The 6,079-nt window shown below is 40.5% G+C and overlaps 1 pseudogene; it reads left to right on the plus strand.

Annotated features, from left to right (window-relative positions):
- Window positions 1-1,201: 1,201 nt before the first annotated feature.
- On the plus strand, window positions 1,202-2,004 carry LOC122120113 (annotated as a pseudogene).
- The last annotated feature ends 4,075 nt before the right edge of the window (window positions 2,005-6,079 follow it).

A 6,079-nucleotide genomic window follows, 5' to 3' on the forward strand; every position in this document is an offset into this window, starting at 1 on the left:
TTAAATTTTGTGCTTGTTAAGAGCATCCCAAGTTAAACCACCACCAATTTTCTCCCAATCAATCTTATATGGGAAATACCTGATTAGCTAATCCAGTGCCAGACAGCTCTCATGTTCACTAGCTAACCTCAGTGGGTATAAACCTCAGAAAGGCTGCTACTTCCATGCAAGTCCATGAAGGATTCTCATAGCAACCACGGAGCAAGTGAGCAGAGATTTTTTTTTTCAAAATCAGGGAACTGTAAGAATCATTCCATCCTGGAAATTTCCCTTCACTGAACCACAAACTGCTTTTCATTGCATGGTTCTTTTGTTAAACTTGGAGGCAGATATGCTGCTATTTGCATAAATGTTTTCCAGAATAGAAACACAAAAACCTGTCAACGCTGTCACCTTGGAAAAATGGACAGGAACAGGGGAACTGTAGTTGTTATTTTATTGTTTATTTTATTTTTTATTGTTATTATAAAGGAGATGTACAGTGGGGTTACAGATGTACAGGGGTCACATGAGTCAGGTAATGAGTATATTTTGTGCTTTTTAAAAACCATTTTAGTTTTGTAATTATGTGCATTTGTGACCTTTGCTGGGGGAAGTAGTGTGGGGATTTGAACTCGAGGCCTTGAACTCACCCAGCTGGCACTCTACCACTTAAGCCATGCCATTTTGCTAGTTAACTGGAGATAAAATCTTTTTTTTTTTTTTTTGGGTCCGGTCGTGGGGCCTGAACTCTGGGCCTGGGTGCTGTCCCTCAGCTCTTCAGCTCAAGGCTAGCGCTCTACCACTTGAGCCACAGTGCCACTTCCAGCTTTTTTATTTTTGCTTATGTGGTGCTGAGGAATCGAACCCAGGGCCTCAGGCATGCAAAGCAAGCGCTCTACCACTGAGCCACCTTCCCAGCCCTGGAGATAAAATCTTATAGACTTTTCTTTCTGGGCTGGCTCTGGACCTTGATCCTCCAGTTCTTAGCCTCCTGAGTAGCTGGAATTAAAAGTATGAGCCACCAGTGCCCAGCTTTTTATGACTTTTATAATTTATAAAACATATTGCTATATTTCTATGTGCATATAAGTATAGATAGTATATCAATTTAAAAAGTACCTACTAGGTCATTTAATTCTCTCAACTGAGTCTCACTAGAAAAATCAGTTGAGCTTTCCTTTCGCTGCTACCTAGCTCCCAGATACAGCCGAGGGAGGCCATGGGTTTTAGACACCTCAAGAGTCCCATGCGTCTCCAGGTGCTCAGTGACTGCCTGGTGGACAAGAGTCCCATCGAGGGGTATGTGCCATCGCGAGCAGATGTGGAAGTATTTGAAGCAGTCTCCAGCCCACCACCTGCTGACTTATGCCATACTCTGTGTTGGTATAATCATATCAGATCCTATGAAAAGGAAAAGGGCAGCCTGCCAGGAGTAAAGACATCTTTGGGCAAGTGTGGCCCTGCCAATGTGGAAGGCACCACTGGAAGCAGAGCTGTGATAGTAAAGATGATGATGACATTGACCTCTTTGGATGTGATGAGGAGAAGGAAAGTGAAGAAGCAAAGAAGCGAAGGAAGAACAGTTTATACTGTATGAGTCAAAAGCAAACCAAAATCCTGCACTTGTTGCCAAGTCTTCCATCTTACTAGACGGGAAGCCTTGGGATGACGAAACAGATATGGCAAAGTTAGAGGAGTGCAACTGAAGCATTCGAGCAGATGGCTTGGTCTGGGGCCCTCTAAACTGGTTCCAGTGGGATATGGAATTAAGCAAATTCAAATACAGTGTATAGTGGGAGATGATAAAGTCGGAACAGACATGCTGCAGGAACAGACGACTGCCTTTTTTTTTTTTTTTTCATTTTATTTTATTTTATTTATTTATTTTTTAAATTTTATTTTATTTTATTTGAGAACATACTGTACAGAGGGGTTACAATTACATGGTCAGGATAATGCCAGACGACTGCTTTTGAGGACTATGTGCAGTCCATGGACATGACTGCTTTCAACAAGATCTAAAACCACCCCAGACCACTGCATTAAAATAAAAGTTTGAAAGATAAATTTAAAATAAGAAAAATCAGTTGCATTTAAATTGAGAGATATTCTACAAAGCAACTCTTACTTGGATACTTCAAACATTTCAGTGTCATAAAGAACAATAAGAAGCCTAGCATGGTGGCTCAGCCCCATAATCCCAGCATTCAGGAGGCTGAGGCAGGAGGATTTCCAGTTAGAGACCAGACTGGCTCACAAGATCCTGTCTCAAACAAATAAACAAAACAGAACAAAACCAAACAAACAAATAACAGAATAACCAATTCTCAGGAACTGTGCCAAGATAAATGAAGCTAAAGAGACCTAACAAAAACTTCAGTGTATGACTTTCACTGGATCCTGGATCTGAAATTGATTTTTGTTGTTTGATACCACTCCTGGGGCTTGAACTCAGAGCCTGGGCACTGTCCTTAAGCTTTTTTGCTCAAGGCTGGTGCTCTACTACTTGAGCTACCACTACACTCTCAGCGTTTTTGGTAGTTAATTGGAGATCAGAGTCTTACAAACTTTCATGCCCAGACTAGCTTTGAATGGTGATCTTTAGATCTCAGCCTCCTGAGTAGTTAGAATTACTGATGTGAGCCACCAGTGTCCAACTTGGTATTAAGTTTTTAATTTTGTAGAGGATATCATTGGGTCAGGTGTGGTAGTGCTTGCATGTAACCCCACCATTTGTGATACTGAGTCAGGAAGATCACAAGTTCATGGCCAGCTAGTGCTATATAGTGAGATTCTGTCTCAAAAAAGAAAAAAGGGGGAAAAAGTTTTTGGAACAACTGGGAAACTTCAATGTGAACTGTATCTTAGCATGCCTACAACTCATGTGTATGTGCATGCATGCATGTTTGTATGGAGAAAGAGAGAGCACAAATACAAGGTTTCAATTTTTACCTAATAACTTTCCTTAAAAGGAAAAGAAAAAAGGGAAAAATCTATTTTTATTTTAGTAGTTATAGTAACAAAGAGCAGAAGCCATAGTGTGAAGTTTCAGTTCTGAGCCATGAAGCTCAAGTTTCTATATAGCTTCCTTTATCCTTAATTTAATTTACCAAATCCACATACCAAACAATGATGTGCTCTTCCCAGAGACTTCTCCAAAGCCAGTCCTATCTGTCTACCTAGAGTAGCTGCCAGGTGCTTCTACTCTGCCAGCCAGTCTGGGCAAAGGCAAGTAACTTGAAGAAACAGCATTGTCCAGGAAAGTTGTATCATATAAGGTCTACCAAGTTCCCATTCCTCCCACCTCATATATCTTTGATTTCACACACACACACACACACACACACACACACGCACACACACACACACACACACACACACACACACACACCTTTTACTCCATATACCTCAAAGGGGTGGTTTGCCCTATGGCAAATCCTACCCCCTCATTATAACATACTTCTCCAGCTAATGAAACAGCCTGTTAGAAACTTTACTTCCCACATAGACCAGGTTTTGAATCTCAGGTTATAGCCTTTGAGCCTCGTTTCTTCATCTCTAAAATGGGGTGGCAATCATTTTTCCCCTTACAACTATTTGCAGAATTGTTAAGTACTGAGAAAGCAAACCATAAATAGTGTAGTTGCTTTTTCAAACGTCTTTGTTTTGAAGGGATCTGAATGCAATATAGGAAAATCAAGATTGCTTTAAGAAGTCACCTGAGGGCTGGGAATGTGACATAGAGGTAGAGTGCTTGCCTAGCATGCATGAAGCCCTGAGTTTGATTACTCAGTACTACATAAACAGAAAAAGCTGGAAGTGGTGCTGTGGCTCAAGTGGTAGAATGCTGGCCTTAAGCAAAAGAAGCTCAGGGACAGTGCCCAGGCCCTGAGTTCAAGCCTCAGGTCTGGCAAAAAAAAAAAAAAAAAGGAGTCACCTTAATGGTAGAAAAAGAATTATTTAGTGAAGGATTTAATTTTTCCTGAATGATTCACTATGAGCAAAATCATTGAAAAATGATACTTTTAAAGGGCAAACTTATTACACAATGACACTTCCAAGGTTTATTATCCCTAGTATTTAACTACTTATCTTTTCAATTTTCACACAAAGCTAATCATTAATATTATGTTATTCTAGAAGTAATTATTTTAAAAGCTTTTGCTGTAATAGCTGAAACTTCTCTGGCTATTTCTGGTACTGAAGAAGGTAAAAGTGTTTATTTTTTTAGGACTGACATAAAAGAGATTGATTTTTTGATGCCAAGAAATCACTTAGCATTCATGTGACTTCAACTTCGTGGCATCTTGGAATATGTTTATCCTCAATCAAAATTCTTCTAGAGGCAAAATGCCAACTCTTTCACCTCTCTCTACCTTCCCTCAGAAATCGGGGAGAGGTTGGAGACAAGGTCATGACCTACTGCCGATCAGGAGCACAGGCCAACACTGAGGTGACATCTACTGTCTGCCCATAAGCTGGTAACACTTCCTGTCCAACTCCTCTTGGCACATCTTGTCTGAAGGCTAGTATCTGACCTAGTTTTCAGGGAAATCAACTCATGTGCAGGAATGAATGGAAGGTCTCCAGACCTGGGCCCTAGAACACACCATTGATGATGTGTGATATGAAGTATGCCTTGACAAACTTTCCAAATACTCCCTGCAGAGTTTCAACTTGAGGGGAGGGGAGGATTTTTGTTGTTGCTCTGTGTGTGTGTGTGTGTGTGTGTGTGTGTGTGTGTGTGTGTTTACAGAATACTTGTACAAATTGAGTCCATTGATCTGAGATGAGACCAGGACAAGGGTAAATAATAAAAGCTCTCCTGGTGATTCTAATACTCTGATGGGATTGAGGGCCTCTGAGTGAAGTGATTATGAAGTTAAATTTAAAAAATAACTCTAGTAAACATTTTTCTAGTAGGGAAAAAAATCTGTAGGCGTTCTTGTGAGTGGGCACTGATAGCTCATGCTTATAATTCTAGCTACTTGAGAGGGTAAGGTTGAGAAAATTGAGATTCTATTTAATCCATGGAAGAAGCTGGGCATGGTGGTGTGCCTGTCATCCCACATACAGTGGAAAGGCTAAAATAGGAGGACTGCAGTCTAGTCACACACCTGGGCAGGAAGTGAGACCATATCTCAAAAATGACCAGTGTAGCCCAGCTCACACCTGTAATCCTAGCTACTCAGGAGGCTGAGATCTGAGGATCATGGTTCAAAGCCAGCCTGGGCAGGAAAGTCCATGAGACTCTTATCTCCAATAAACCACCAAAAAACCGGAAGTGGTACTGTGGCTTAAGTGGTAGAGCGCTGAGGGACAGCGCCCAAGCCCAGAGTTCAAGCCCCCATGACCAACCAAAAAAAAAAAAAAAAAAAAGACTGGAAAAGGGCTGGAAGAGTGGCTCATCAGGAGAGCAATTGCCTGGCATTCATGAGGTCCCAGGTTCAATCCCCAGAACTGTAATTGCTGGCTTTTGAATATTTTCTAATGAGACACGCATGTTTTCTTACTTTGGGAAACTCAAATAAACACTAATCTAACAAAACAAGAGTAGAGATGAATTGACCCTTCCTTTGCAGAAACACAGAATTCTGAGTTATTTTCAGTAATCACCATAAAAACATTCATATAGGCATTTTTTACACACCTACAGGCATTGTGGTAAGTGCTGTTGTATGTACTGTCTCATTTAGTCCACAAAATCTCCATAAGGGATAAAGTAAAACTTTTATTTCAAATGTTAAAAGTGTATTTGGAGGTATGTAGGTTATGAAAATGGAATAAATTTGTCATATGTAGTGGCATATATATGTCTGTCATCCCAGTTACTTGGAGGCAAAGATGGATCATGATTCAAGGCCAGCCCAGGCAAAAGCAAGAGACCCTATCTGGAAACAAAACTAGAAAAGCAAAAGAGCTGGAGTTGTGGCTCAAGTGGTAGGGACTTGCCTAGCAAGCATGAGGCCCTGAGTTCAATCTCCAGTAACATCAAAAACTAAAATAAAAGAGAATTTATGATTATATAGTACTTTAATACTATACTTTTAGTACTTTACTCTTATGCATCTATTACCATTTCCTCCTCCTAAGAATA

Source organism: Dipodomys spectabilis, unplaced genomic scaffold (assembly GCF_019054845.1).
Source record: "Dipodomys spectabilis isolate Male_0828 unplaced genomic scaffold, ASM1905484v1 ptg000174l, whole genome shotgun sequence".
In the NCBI taxonomy this organism is placed as follows: domain Eukaryota; kingdom Metazoa; phylum Chordata; class Mammalia; order Rodentia; family Heteromyidae; genus Dipodomys; species Dipodomys spectabilis.